The sequence below is a fragment of the Phacochoerus africanus genome, chromosome X (assembly GCF_016906955.1).
Source record: "Phacochoerus africanus isolate WHEZ1 chromosome X, ROS_Pafr_v1, whole genome shotgun sequence".
Classification (NCBI taxonomy): domain Eukaryota; kingdom Metazoa; phylum Chordata; class Mammalia; order Artiodactyla; family Suidae; genus Phacochoerus; species Phacochoerus africanus.
In genome coordinates, this window is record NC_062560.1 from 53,138,225 (window position 1) to 53,154,681 (window position 16,457).

Here is a 16,457-nt window from a genome sequence, read left to right on the forward strand (position 1 = left end):
ATGAGCCAGAAAGACAAAGACAAATACCATATGATATCACTTATAACTGGAATCTAATATCCAGCACAAATGAACATCTCCTCAGAAAAGAAAATCATGGACTTGGAGAAGAGACTTGTGGCTGCCTGATGGGAGGGGGAGGGAGTGGGAGGGATGGGGAGCTTGGGCTTATCAGGCACAACTTAGAATAGATTTACAAGGAGATCCTGCTGAATAGCATTGAGAACTTTGTCTAGATACTCATGTTGCAACAGAAGAAAGGGAGGGGGAAAAATGTAATTGTAATGTATACATGTAAGGATAACCTGACCCCCTTGCTGTAGGGTGGGAAAATTAAAAAAAAAAAAGAAGAAGAGTTTTGCAGATCAGAAGCAAGTGCCATGATAAATTTAAAGTGTTGAATGGAAAAAACTCAAAACATAGGATACTCTACCCAGAAAGTCTGTCATTTAGAACTGAAGAAGTGAGAATTTCTCAGAGGAGCAAAAACTAAGAGCTCATCAATTCTAAACCAAACTTACAAGAAATATTCAAAGGTCTTCTTTAAGCAAAAAAGAAAAGCCTACAAGAAACAACAGTAGTTTCTATTGTGGCTCAGTGGTAACAAACATATCTAGTATCCATGAAAATGTGGGTTTGATCCCTGGCCTTACTCAGTGGGTTAAGGATCCAGCATTGCTGTTAGTTGTGGTGTAGGCTGGCAGCTACAGCTCCACTTCTTCCCCTAGCTTGGGAATTGGCATAAGCCACAGGTGCAGCCCTAAAAGAGACAAAAAGAAAAATAAATAAGAACTTATAGGAAGGGGGAAAATCCCACATTAAAGGCAAAAATGGAAGCTTCCATTTTGGCTCAGCAGGTTAAGAAACTGACTAGTATCATGAGGATGCAGGTTCGATCCCTGACCTCATTGGGTTAAGGATCTGGCATTGTAGAAAGCTGTAGCACAGATCATAGTTCTGACACAGATCTGGCATTGCTGTGTCTATAGCATAGGCCAGCAGCTGCAGCTGTGATTCGACCCCAGCTCTGGTATCAAATCATATGCTGTGGGTGCAGCCTTAAAAAGAAAAATAAAAGAAAAAACCTACTAAAGGCTGTGAATCAAACCACTTAAATAAGCTACTATGATTGTTTGAAAACAAAAATTATAAAATCAATTACAACTAAGATAAGTAGTTATGGGACAGGTATGAAGATGGAAAACAGGACATCAAACACAGAAAACATGGGGGAGGGAGTAAAAAAGTAGATCTTTAGAACTTATTTGAACTTAAATGAGTATTGGTTTAAAACTACATATTGTTACAGACTGACATATATGAAGTCCATGGTAACTATAAATCAAAACCCTATAATAAATATGTAAAAACAAGAGAAAGGAACATAAGCATAACACTAAAATATGTCATGCCTGTAACCATAATGGAAGAAACTAACAGCAGAAGAAAACAACAGAGAAAAAATACAAAAACAACTGTCAAACAAATAACAAAAATAGCAATAAGGATGTACCTATCAATAATAACTTTAAATGTCAATGGACTAAATGCTATGCTCAAAAGTCACAGGGTCACTGACTAGATGTTAATCCTTTAGCCAGGCTCAAAATACACATGCAAACTATTGCCTTTGCAATGTATTAGCAATGAGGTCCTGCTGTGTAGCACTGGCGACTATGTCTAGTCACTTACAATGGAGCATGATAATGTGAGAAAAAAAGAAAGTATACATGTATGTGTAACTGGGTCACCATGATGTACAGTAGAAAAAAAAATTATATTGGGGAAATAACAACTAAAAAAAAAACTTCCCCAAAACAAAAGTCTAGGAACACATGGCTTCACTGGGGAATTTTACCAAACATATAAAGCAGAAGTAATACCTCTCATTCTCAAACTATTCCAAAGAAATAAAGAAAGGGTAACACACCATATTCACTCTACAAGGCCACCATTACTGTGATAACAAAAGCAGACATTACAACAAAAGAAAATTACAGGTGAATATCTTGAATGAATATACATGTAGCAATCCTCAAAAAATATTAGAAAACCAAATTCAACAATTTATACAAAGAATCTTACATCGTGACAAAGTGCAATTTATGCCAAGGATGCGAGGAGATTTCATAGTCACAAATCAATGTGATACATCACATTAACAAAACAAAGGAGAAAAAAATTTCATGAGCATCTCAATAGTCACCAAAAAGCCTTTGACAAAATTCAACACCCGTTCACAGTAAAAACTCTCAACAAACTTGTTGTAGAGGGGACATGAGGTACGAGGTACCAGGTAGATGGGACCTTGGGTTGAGAACAGCTGGGACTTGTTAGGCTGAGTAAATTGGGATGGCTTCTCTTGATCACCTCAAGGAGAAAGGTAATGGCAAGAGCTGAACTGTGGTGGAATAGAAAGATAAGAGGACCACTTCAATCCCTCCTGGGATCAAAGAGACCTCCCCAATTGTACATTAGGAGGAGGACTCCTTGGGGTCAAGAAAGGAGGGGGTGACAGGCCATAAAAAGTCCTGAGACCATCTAGACACCCTTTGCTGTGGAATCCATCTTTGCCAAAATGTGTGAACACATAGTAGGGAAGGTCTTGTGTCTAATCAGGCATAAGAAATAAAATCAGATAGTTGGCTAAAGATAAACAAAGACCTGGATGAACTGCCCTTTTTTAGTGAGTTAAAGCACCTTACTGGTGTGCTCCTCACTCAGGGAGTCACCCACACCTGCACTCCTCTTTAGGCTGCATATTATGTCTTTGCTTCTAACTTCAATTCCTTCTCTGTGCACTCTCCCACATGTTGTACTGGGATTCTAACAATACATTTTAGACCTGTTTTCACATTCTTTGCCTCCTTGAAACATTCTTGCTTTCAACAGGGGGAAAATACCAGGCAATTCTACTTCTGTCCTCTAGTTAGTCTAGTGGCTAGGGTTCCTGGTTTTCACCCAGGCTGCCCAGGTTCAATACCTGAGCAGAGAATTAAGATCTCACTTCAAGCCATCAATCACTGCTGTTTCTCAGTGATCAGACATATCTCAACATAATAAAAACCATTTATGACAATCCAGAATAACCCATTTTTAAAAGAGCAAAATACCTGATACATATTGTCCCCAAACCATATTCAATGGCCAACAAACCTATGAAAAGATGCTAATATCACTCATATCATCAAGAAAATACACATCAAAAGTGCACTGAAGGATTTCCTGTCATGGCACACTGGTTAACAAAGATAACCAGCAGCCATGAGGATTTTGGATTGAACTCTGGCCTCACTCAGTGGGTTAAAGGATCCAACATTGCCATGAGCTGTGGTATAGGTTGCAGACATGGCTCAGATCTAGTACTGTTGTGGCTGTGGCACTGGCCAGAGCTATAGCTCCAATTTGACCCCTAGCCTGGTAACCTCCATATGCCTTGAGTGCAGCCCTAAGAAGACACACAAAAAAGCAATGAAATATTTACCTCAGAAAGAGGAAAGGGAAATATTTGGGCAGCAGGGAGATAGGCCACAATCTAAAACCACCCAAGCATCCTGGAAAAAAGCAGTCTTAGTAAAGATGCAGAATATAAGAAAATCTTATACATAACTCATGGGTGCAGGCATTTGGCATCTTGTGCAGGCCCCTACTAAGCCAAGTACATTAACACATGATGCCCTTATTAAAAAGCATGCCTTTATACATTAACCCAACTAGTGTGAAAATTTAGGTACACACACACACGGCCAGAAAATGTGTATATCTGCCTTATTTATCCAAAACCTGGAAGAAGTCAAGATGCCATTCAACAGGTGAAGAGAGAACAAAAGCGTGACACAGTAGCTGGGGTTTCTTGAGGCACACATGGGCTGCAGACACAGGGGAAGGAGGTAAATCACAGGCTAGAGGAACAGGAGGTGAAAATACTGGATGCAGACAGGTACTAAAGCACAATGCAGACACACATGAGCTCCCATGAAGAGAAGCACAGGGGTCAGACAGACACAGGGATGGAGGGGTGTACAGACTTGTGGGGTGAGACATTGCAGGCATCCTATCAGATGCAGGAGCAGGAAATGGAAACACTCAAGGCAACACAGCAGTGGGGAGAGAGACTTTCACAGGTACTCTGGGCTGAGGCCCAGCAATGAAAACTACAAGATGTGGTAGTTGCAGATAGAGGGAAAAGAAAATCTTGACAACAGGAAGACATAGTAGTTGCATGAGTTGGTGATAATACAGAGAAGCCATGTGTGGCTACAGACAGGCAGGATGGAGGCACTGAAGGTGGACAAGATCTGCAGACATACAGTTTGAAAACAAAAGAGGGAAGACGTTGAATGTCAGGTTCATCAATGCTTCAAGGACATTATGCCCTAAGTGAATTTGTCAGAATGGAAGAGTGAAAGTCAATGATCTCATGTTCCTTGCCAAAAACTAAAAAGAAAAATCAAACTGGAAAAATACAAAAGAACACGTTAACAAAGATAAGAGCAGGCATAAATGCAATATGAGTATAAACCAGGAAGTAATTTGCAAGAGCTAAATATTTTTAAATATTAAAAAATTAATGAACCACTAGAAAACTGATTAAGAAAGATGGGGTATACACACAGAATCAGTATCAGAAATCATACAGAATCATCATCTACAGGGGCTACAGACCTCAACCAGGTATTAAGAGGATTTTATGAAATACTAAGTACCAAATATATCACAACCAAGATCAAAATGCACCACTTTTCAAAAATTTAGGGAAACTAACACAAAAAATAACAAATATGTAGGAAAACCACTTATTAAATAAATAAATAAATAAATAAATGGAATCTATATTTTAAAAAATCAACCAATGATCCAAATCAACAAACAACACGTGGCACACTCTGGACACAAATTTATTAAATGCTCAAATGTTCAAACACTTAGCAAACAAACAAACAAACCAAAAACCTAAGTTTTCCAGACTTTCCCAAATTGAAAGAAACACTAGGAATTAATGTTTTTCCAATGCTTTTGGGAAGCCAGCCTAACATGGATACTGCCATCTGACCAAGATATCAGCTTATAAGAAAAGCATAGACCATCTATTTCATTAACAGATATGCAGATAAGTCCAGCAGAATATTAATCGACAAACACAAGGCCAGGAAACTAGTGTCCACAGGAGAAAACTAGCAATCAAGGATTATCTCATTCTACATTTTAAAACAATTCTTCAGACCCTAGTGGGGCCAGCCTGCCCATCCCACAGACATCCCTGGGAACCCAGGGGACCTTAAGGTCTCCCCCAGCCAGGTTAGGTCCAGCCCAGGCTGCTGAGATGCCCTGTGTCACCCTGCGGGGGCCTCCTTGTGATCAGGCACTGCCCTGACACAGGTCAGCAACCAGTGCAGCTCTGCTGAGCTCAGAGACTCCAGCTAACCAAAATGTAAAAACAAATCTTATAATCAGTCTAAGAAAAGCCCATAGACCAAAGAGAAAAGGAGCAAAGAGATGGGGCAAAAGAAAGGCCAGGGGGCTGACTGATCTACTGAAAGGTCACTCGCCAGATCCAGGTCCAGGTAAGAGGATCCCGGGGGACCCTGAGGACAGGATGCCAAAAGGCAGGCCCACCGGGGAGGTGACATCACCACCAGTTGTGGCATGATGAGACCCAGTACTTGCAAAAATGGCTACAGGTCTCCTGCTTCAGCCTAGGCCCAGATAGTGCATAGTTTCCACCCCAAGCCAGGGGATTTAGATTGGCTGTATCTTCTCTGATACCATGTGTGGGCCCCGTGGACTGCCTGAAGGTCTGCAGACCCTCTGATTGGCCACCTCCCTGCCAGCCAAGGTCACTCTAGGCATCCCTTTACCATTCACCCTTGCCCTCCTGGGATCCCAACCCAAGGATCCTGGCTTTACCCTGGAGAGAGGAGCATCCTTATCCAATTGTGGATCTTAAGGGGGAAGTAGTGTTTTACAGTTAATTGTACTGTTAGTTGCTGTAAGATTTTTTTAATTTAAATGTCAGATTTCAGAAGTTCCCTTCTGTACCTTGTGCACTAAGGGTACGCACTGTCACTGGATGTTGAATTCTATCCTATGACTTTCTTGCAACTATTGAGGTAGTAGTATTAATTTTTATTTATTTATCTATTCATTCATTCATTTTTTTCATTTTTGTCTTTTTAAGGCCACACCTGCAGCATATGGTGGTTCCCAGGCTAGGGGTCTAATCAGAGCTGTAGCTGCCAGCCACAATGAGAATGTTTTTAAAGATAATTCGACAGTATATGGTTTGTGCATGTGCTTAAAAAATTGTGAATTCTTCAGCCATTCATTAGATGGAATATATGTAGCCCAAAGGAAGGAACATTTGTGCACTTTTGGCAGAGTAAATTAGTGCATCTGGTACAGAGAGCATTATGGCAATTCCTCAAAAAACTAAATATAGAACTACCATATGAACCAAAATTCCACTTCTGAGTATTTATTAAAGTAAGCAAAATCACTCACTGGAATATACAGGTGCACCTTGTGTTCACCTGAGCATTATCTACAATAGCCATGGTATGATACAGCCTACATCTCCATTGATACGTGAATGGATAAAGAAACTGTGTCACACCTATGCAGTGGAATATTCTTTAGCCACACAAAGATGAAAAATTGCCACTTGTGACAAATGGATGGACCTTGGGGATATTATGCTAAGTGAAATAAATCAGAGAAAGGCAAATATCAGGGCTTCTCTCTTATACAGTAGATCTAAAAAACAAACAAACAAACAAAAAAAAACACATTCATACTTACAAAATACAAATGGGTATTTTCCAGAGGCAGGGTGAAGGGGTAGGAGAAACTGATTAAGGCGGCCAAAAGGAAAAACTGAATCAATTAAATAAAATAACACTGACATTAGAATCAGCAGGCAAGAACATAAATATAGCTTTTATAACTATGCTCCACATATTTAAAAATATTGTACTGACACTCAAACAAAAATAACAGACTGCTCTAGAAGCCTAAAATTCAGTCTGTCTCTTCCGTAAGATTGTTCAGCAAGAACAAATACAAACCTTAAAATTATTCTCTACAAATATCAGAAAAATATTTAGCAATTTGAGTGAGTAAACTTAAACTTGTTTTGTCTGGTAGAGACACAATTTGAATTCAACTATTATTTATAAACTAATAGGTTTTATATTGATGTACCTAATCCATGGTAAACTTTTGAAATTTAAGAAAAAGATAATGTAGGAAATTTCCTTACCACAATGATCATTTTACAACATCATGACTATATCCACTGCCCTCCTCTATCTACACAGTCCTTCATCTTTGGCAAGGATCTCTTTCCTGTTTGTGTGAATTTCTCATTTCAAGAATGCTATACAAATGATAGAACATTGTAAATCAATTATACTTTAATAAAATATCAATTACTAACAATGGGGTTCTTGTCATGGCCCAGTGGTAACAAATCCGACTAGTATAGATGGAAGACCCAGGTTCCATCCTTGGCCTTGCCCAGTGGGTTAAGAATTCTGTATTGCTGTGGCCATGGCAAAAGCTGGTGGCAATAGAAATAAAAACAAAAATCAATCAATGGGACCTAATCAAGCTGAAAAGCTTTTGCACAGCAAACGAAGCTATTAAAAAAAAAAGGCAAACTTAAGGAAAGGTAAAAAAATAGTTCCAAACCATGCAACTGACAAGGTCTTCAACTGCAAAATATACAAAAAACACACAACTCAACAGCAAAAAAACAGCAACCCAACCGATAAACAGGCAGGAGACCTACATCAATGTTTCTCCAAGAGGTCATACAGATGCCCAACAGGCACATGAATATATGCTCACCATCACTAACTATTGGAGAACTGTAAATCAAAACTACAGTGAGGTACCACCTCACACCAGTCAGGCTTATATCATTTATAAGTCTACAAATCACAAATGATGGAGAGGGAGTGAAGAGAGAATGCTTCTACATTCTTATTGGGAATGTAAATTAGCACAATCACCATGGAAAATGGTATGGAGGTACCTCAGAAAACTAAACATAGAACTACCATATGACCCAGGAGTACCATGATGGGAATATTGTTTTAAAAAATAAAAAAGTTATATGCAACCCTAAGTTCATGGCAGCTTCATCAACAATATCTAAGGTATGGAAGTCACAAAAATGTCCACTCTTGGAAATAAAGAAATGAAGAAGAATTTCTGCAATATACCTTGTCATTGCATAATATAGTCACAGGAAATATATTAAAACAGTATGAATTTTGTTACTGCTTGTTTTAAATTCTCCATTTTAGCTCTTTTTCCAAAAGCATAACTATCAATTTCAAAGATAGATTATGTGCTAGAACATAAAATACTTTTGAGAATTTAGATTCATTTTACTGATACTTTTAATGATTTAATGTAGTCAATAAAATATTAAAGTCACTGATAAAAGGATTGAATAAAACAGGACTAAAATTTGTTTGAAAATATCTAAGAGCCTATGAAATGTCCACATCTAACTGTATAATCAACTTGGATTTTTGTTTTATTTCTAACAATATCATACAATTTCTTATTGAATGTTTTGGTGATTTTAACAAAATCAGCATGCTGAAATGAAATGAGATATGGAATTAGGCAATTTTGTGTTACTGTATTTACCATCAGTATGACTTTTAGAACAATATTAACTTTTTCAAAAACTGTACATTTCCTGTCTACAAATGGCAATTGAATCTGACCTGGGCCTGTGACTTGCTGTAGCCAATGGAAAGTTGACTCAAGGCTCACCATAGATATATAGAAGGGACTCTGGGCCAGATCTGGCTTTAGCTTTCAGAAGGCCTGGAAACTGCTATTTTACAACCCAAGTATCTGATTTTCCAATTGTAACACTGTGCATTTCTCTTCAGCCCCCAAGTCTTGAGTGTAAACTCTTTTGATCACACAAACAAATCATTTAAACTGTTCTATCCTGGTCTTTTGGGGAGAACTCTGATATTCCCAAGAGAGTCTCTCTCTGATGTTGCATATCAAATCCTGTTCTGTGAAACCTACAAACCATTAGCCACATGTTCCCCATAATCCTTTCCAGTTAAAAAAAAAGGAAATTCTCTCTATATTGCTAGAATTCTGCCTTATGAGAATAATAATCCTGAAAAATTCATAATATCCCTCTTCTCTCACTCTAACTCATTGAGGGAAATCAGACACATTTAACTCTTATCTTCCTGATTCATATCAAAATTCTTATGAGGTCCTATGCATGTGTTGCAGACAATCTTCCCATTATTCATGTCAATTTAGATGAGTCTTTTCACCATGGCCCTCACAAGTTGTCAAGGTGTCATTAACCACCCCCCCTCAAAAACACAAGGATAAGGAGGTGGCAAAAAGGATGGAATTACTCTCTCTAGGCACAATTTCCAAAACTGGCAGATTTTCAAAAAAAATTAAGGCATTTTCTGGACAAAAGAATTGTTAAATATGTGACAAAACATTCAGGGAAACAATCTGAAAGAAACGTCTCATCATTAAATGAGTGAAATATTACTGATCAAACCTTGAAATGCATAAAAATGTCAGAGGTGCTTCTTTTCTCTTATAAATTTTTCCATTGGTCCACATTCTGGCCATGCACTCCCACACTCACCCCCATTAGAGCCTGACTCTGCTTCCTTCTGCTGTTGGTTTGGATTTGGAGGATTGTTTTTGTTTTGTTAAGTGGAGCTTTTTATTAGAATATTCTCATTCCCGTCTAGACTATTTACTCACTAAGAGTTGTATCTCTGCAGAAAACCTACTGTGCTGGGAAAAATTTTGTGTAATTTGTATGGTTTCCAATGTGTACAGATTCTGTTCTTTTGACTTTATTTTGTTTCTTCCTTATACACATTTTTCTTAAATGAATTTTAACTAACTATACTCCAAAGGATTTCTTTTTTCCCCCCTCTCTATTAGGAACTATAGTAGCGGGCTTAAAGGCAACATAGAAATCACTCAAGCTTTCTCATTTTGAAGAAACTGAAGAGTAGGAAAGTTAAATAAGTTGCCAAAATCACCCAGTGAACTAGTAGAAATTTGATAAGAGCCTATGCATGATGTTGACTCAGGGCTCACCATACTTTAACTATTAGATGATGCTTTATGATTATTTTATCAAAACACTAAAAAAACATTTACTTCCTAATTCACAGAGGATAAGGGAGTAATCATATAAACTTCTCATTTTAGAGCTGCTCAAAATTCTTGGCTAGTTTGGAAAACAAATAAAAACCACCACCAAAAAATACTAATAATCACATGGACTGAAGAAAATTTGCTTACAGGATACATTCCTTCAAGCTAGAGAAAAACTGAAATAATGTAGACCAAAGCAAAACATTAATGTGGGCCTATACACGCTCAACAGATCTTTCTGAAAACTGAACAGAGGGAATCCATGGGAGGGCTATTCTTGGTGAACCTGCTGCTTATAGTCCTCATCTCTCTCTCTGCGTATGTGTGTGTTCATTTCTATTCTTTTCCTAGGAGTGGCAGTAATTACTAATAATTTGTACCCATCTGGTAGAACTTCCAGCTTCTTTCAGCAAATATCACAACTTTTTGCATCAAATATCTACATAATCTGCTCTTTCCTTTCACAGTTGGCAAGTCTCTGTACTTAGTTTGGGAGAAACCCATTACTTCTCAATGGGTATCATATACCTTCTCTCTATATATGTATATGTACATGTACATGTACATGTATATGTATAGGTATATGTATATGTATATACATATACACTCCTCTATTTGTGATAGTTTTATCCCTTTGTGGTGAATTTGTATGATTTTCAAGGAGCATAGGATCATGGGACAGTGGTTTTCAGAAATTTCCTATTCTCATGTCAAAAATTGTGTTGAATACTTCACTTAGCACATAGCTTTTGAGTACATATTGCCACAGCCTGTGAGAGATGCTGGAGAAAAGAAGAATATTCTGTGAGACTTAAAATTACCCTGACTTTCTGTAGGTTTCAATATCTCACAGAAGTAAATATTTTAGGGTGTCCTAAGTAGTATAATATAAGAAATAAAAAGTACTAATGAGAATAGATTGGTGGCAATTTATCTGATTCCAAAAGAAGAAAATGAACTCCTTATTTTTGGAGTTAGTAATCCAACTGATATCTTTGACCTCAACTCTTGTGTTCTTTCCAATAGCTCCTGCAAATCCTACAACCATAGTTTAGAGATGGTACTTGTAAGGTTTTCAAAAAATCTGTAATTTGCTCCACATCACACAGCTACTAAGTGACAAATCCAGAAGCAATTGCACATAAAAATACTTTCTCTGATAAAGCTCAAACCCCTATCATTTTTGGGTAAACTTTTTCCTTAGCCAAGGGTCCAATCTTCCTGCTTATTGAGCTATGGTCCAACCAACTCTATCCTTCTAATGGGTAGGAATTCTATAGATCACCACCACCTCCCAGTTTGTCCTTCCAGTTCTGATGTTTTCTCATGTTTATTAAATTCCATAACAATCCTCATCTCATGCCAGAATCATGTCCCAAGATAAAAGCACCCTTCCTAATTAACCTCCTATATACTGTTAAAAAAGGGGTGGTAGTGGTAAAGATTGGAATTCTTCTAACAATATTTACATTTATCCATTATTTCTCAAATAATTTACCTAGTGTACATCAGGAAACATACCAGGCACTGGGGAAATAGTGATGGGCAGAGAATATTTCTGCTCTAAAGGGGTTTACTTTATAGCAGGGGAAGGGAAAGGGTAAAGAGATAATGCAGAAATTGTTGAAAGAAAATATGTTTTTGCAGTAAAGAAGCCAAGATGAAGGGCAAGAACATGATGGCAAGGATGAATGATGGAACTGGTAGTGGGATACTTATAGGTGGTCAGAAGAGGACTCCTAACTTGGTACTTTGTGACTTAAGACCTGAATATAAAGGAAGTTGCTATCTGTGGTTGCTGGCCCAACTATCCTGTTTCTCTTCTTCCATGCCCTGCTAGTGTTTACCTGCTAGATAATGTGTGACAAAAGTTTAATCTGTCACCAGGGGAACAATATTATTTAGTTTAAATAAATCCTGAAAAGTTAGACATTCTCATATACCATCCTCAGCTTTTGACTATGAGATGGAAAGGGACATCTACTGAGGGCTTTTTTGGAAAGCTTCCATTTCTGAAAAGAGTCATTCTCAGACACTTAACTGTGGGAACAAGTCATATCTGGAATAGCTGCCTCTGCCCTTGTCCACCGGAGGGGCTGTTTAAAGACTGGGTGGAACAGTGGACAGTGAAGAAAAAACAAAAACAAAAACACCAGCCTTGATGACATCACCAAATACTGAATTTATCCAAGAGGATTCTTTGTATGAGCTTTTTGCTATAGAAGAAACAACCTCTTTCTTGATCAAAACTCCACAGTCTAAAGCATCCTAACTGATACAGAATTGATGCAATGATGTGAGTTTGTGTGTGGGTGTGCATTTTTATGAGCACATGCAAAGGGATGTTCCTCAAGGAGGCCATTTGACTATTATCTATTGAGTTATAAACATTTCTAAGGATAGGTAGATAGCATGATATGAGAGAGTTGGAATTAGAGAAATACTAAAGGAAGTTTGGAATATTTAAATGGTGTGGAGTGACAAGCTACACAACTAAGGGAAACATTAGTAGATGAGGATGGCTAAATTAATTATGTGATCTGGTTTAAAATTTCTTATGTAAGAAAATATCATGAATCTGGCCAATCTCTTTCAGCCAAACAGGGATTCTATCTCCATATTATCTAAATTATTTAATTAATGGTTATTTCCAAAACTTCAAGCAATTAATTTCCACTAGCTTAATGAGACAAGGTCAGATTCTTAATTCTACTTCTTTAAAATATATGTGTGTTTAAAATAATTAATTTTGTTTAAGATATATGCTATTGGAACACCAGTGACTCTAATTCCATTCCTTTCAAATCTCTGAAGTCATTAACTACAAACAGCTCCAGGCAGTCGTTTCTGTTTACAAAAGCTGAGGCCTTTTTCCAAGTCAAAACCTATGTCAGTTTTTTCCGCAGCCTCAGAGAACGTTCCCTCCACCTCCTCTTTCTGTCTGGAGAGTACTGCCTACTTCTTATGATTACTGATGATAACCAACATCTGGAAAATAAGGATATTTATGCCATCTACTGGATATTTTAGGAAAATGCATTTTCAAATACCCAGATGCTGTCTTTCAATATTTCAGAAATGTAGGCTATTTTGATTTGCATCCGCAGTGCTGAGACAATCTTTAAGTTCTCTGAAAATTTGAGAAACGTCACATCACTACTAAATTTTGGATGCACAGCTCAGCTTTCTCTTTGTGGCAATGGAGCTAAGTATTATAAGATTGCAAAGAGCAATCATCACATCATTTGCAAAAATAGGGAAATGCCTAATTTATTCAGGTGCTATTTGGTGCTTTTCCATGATAGTGGTTACTCATGGAGTCATGTAACTTTTAATTTGCATCACATTTTGCTCAAAGAGGTCAACATGTTTACTCTGATTAAACAGAATGTCACTTCCTCTGCTTCTAGGTCTGACTCATCATATATATGATCTTTATTGCTATATAATCCTCAATTATATCCTCTTAGTTTGCAGATTGCTGGTCTAATATCTAAATTTTTACTAATTTTTCTACAAAAAAAGAAAATCTCCTTTCCATCAACCTAAAATAATAATAATGATGGTCTTTCTTTTTTAATTGAAGTTTACTAACAAGACATTTAGATGAGAGAGTCTAGATATCACATGCTATCATTTTAGGTAAAGGCAGTATGGCTATAGAGTGATATATATGCATATATATTTATACAAAAGACATTGGTAAAAGAATGAAAAGATAATCCATAGACTGAGATTTTCAAGTCACTTTTCTCACAAAGGATTTGGATCCAGAACAGAGAATACTAACACTCAACAAGAAGAATACAAATAACCCATAATTCCCTGGTGGTCTAGTGGTTAAGGATCCAGCATTACCATGGCTTAATGTGGCTCAGTTCGCTACCATGGCATGGATTCGATCCCTGACCTAAGAACTCCCACATGTTATAGATGTGGTCCAAAGAAAAAAAAAAAAGCAAACCCCACAAAATGAATGAAAAACTATCTAAAGGAATACTTCATCAAAGAAGGCCTAGTGATGGCAAAAGTATATGAACAATTCTCAAAATAATTAGTCATTGGGTAAATGCAAGTGAAAACTACAGTGGTGTTCCAATACACACTTAATAGAAGGTTTAATTTATTTATTTTTTGATTTATTTATTTTTAATTGTTATTTCCCCAATACAATTTTTTTCTACTGTACAGCATGGTGATCCAGTCACACATACATGTACACATTTTTTTTCTTAGAATGTTTAATTTTAAAAAATAACTGACAATAATAAAGCAGTGGTGGAGGTATGGGCCACTTGAACCATTGTCATATATTGATGCTGTGAATCCCAAATTTCACAGCCATTTTGTGGAAAACAATATGGTAATTTATCACATAGTTAAATGTACATTTTCATATGACCTAGCAACCTCACTCATTGCTATTTTCCAGAGACGTGAAAACTCATGTTTACACAAAAATCGTATATGTATGTTTATAGCTATATTATTCATAATCAACAAAAACTGAATATGACCCACATGGTTTTCATTTGTGTATAAATGAACAAAGATTAATACGATGAAATATTATACAGAGATAAAAAGGACTGAATTATTGACTCATCAAAGGATTAATTTTTTTTTTTTTGCTTTTTAGGGCCACACTAGGGGTTCATTCAGAGCTACAGCTGCCAGCCTACACCACAGCCATAGCGACTCAGGATGCAAGCCATATCTGCAACCTACACCACAGTTCACAGCAATGCTGTATCCATAACCCAGTGAATGAGGCCAGGGATTGAACCCATGTCCTCATGGATACCAGTAGGGTTCATTTCCCCTGAGCCACAGTAGGAACTCCCTGAGGATTAATCTTAATTTTATTTTGCCATGTGAAAAAAACAGACTCAAGAGCTACATATTTTAATTTTCAGTAACAGTATAGTTGATTTACTGTGTTTCTATATATTGTTTGATTAAATTTATAAAACCTGGAAAAGGAGAAAATATGGGAACAGAAAATAGATTATTGTCTACCAGGAACTGAGGAAGGGCTTGATTAAGTATGAGCAGCAGAAGGTAATAAATACATGGGGTTGGTAGAACTTCTCCGTAGCACAACCATGGTGAACAAGTTTCTATATGTTTGTCAAAACCAACCAAACTCCAAAAAGGGTTAATCTTACTTTAAAATTATACAGTTTAAAAAGTTAACCAGGATATGGAAAGAATGCAAAATGGAATATAATGTATGACACATTGAAAAAAAAACACATATCCAAGGTAGGGAAGAAAATAAGTAATCTGGGTAACTTCAGAAATAAGAACTTTGATCAGATACTCTAAGATGGAATAAAATAAAAAGCCATGCAGAAAATCTATATTGGAATTAATAAACCTCTTTTTCCCCCCAGGAGTATGCCTATAGGAATCCTGAAAGTATGTTTGGCATGTATTAACATGGAACAAGTACGTAAACACATTGTATGCAATGCAAGCCAGATTTCTTGCTATTAGATCATACAGATAAGGAAAGACAAATAAGGAAAAAAGGAAAGACAAATAAGGAAAGGAGAAAGGCTACAGTTAACCCTACATAGAAATGGAATCAGAAGTATCATTAAAAGCCTATGTATTTTTAAAGTAATAGATAGATAACATCTGTATAAGCATTGGTTGATATATTTATATCTATCTATCTATCTATCTATCTATCTATCTATCTATCTATCTATGCATATCCTTGCTCTGTCTGCTGAGGTCTAGATTTAGTGACACTCCATTAGCTACAAACATACCTGGAAGCTAGATCTCTATTTCCAAATATTGTTCTGTAATTAAAGGAACCAGGACTGCTTGGAGAAGTGGTTGATTCCAGACCTGGGGCAGGGTAAACACAAGGTGAACTTGGAATAAGATGTAGTTCTGGAAAGTAAGACATTACTCAAGATAATAAAATGTTAACTATGTGAGGTGACAGATTTTTAATTATGTTTATCTTGATAACCACACCCCAGTATATATTCATATCAAATCATCATGTTATATACTTAAAAAATATACCACTATATCTTGCAATTATCATCAACAAAGTCAGGAAGAAAAAAAAAAAGAAAAATGGGGAATGTTGAAAGGGCATAGGAGTCAACTTGAAAAAGTTTCCAGTAGTTGAAGCTGGAATGATATAAGCAACAACATAAATAATGATAAAATTGGAAAAAAATCCACAAGGTAAAATAAGCATTTATAAGTTCATATCGATAAAAAATGTTTAAATGATTAAATGAGAAAGAAGG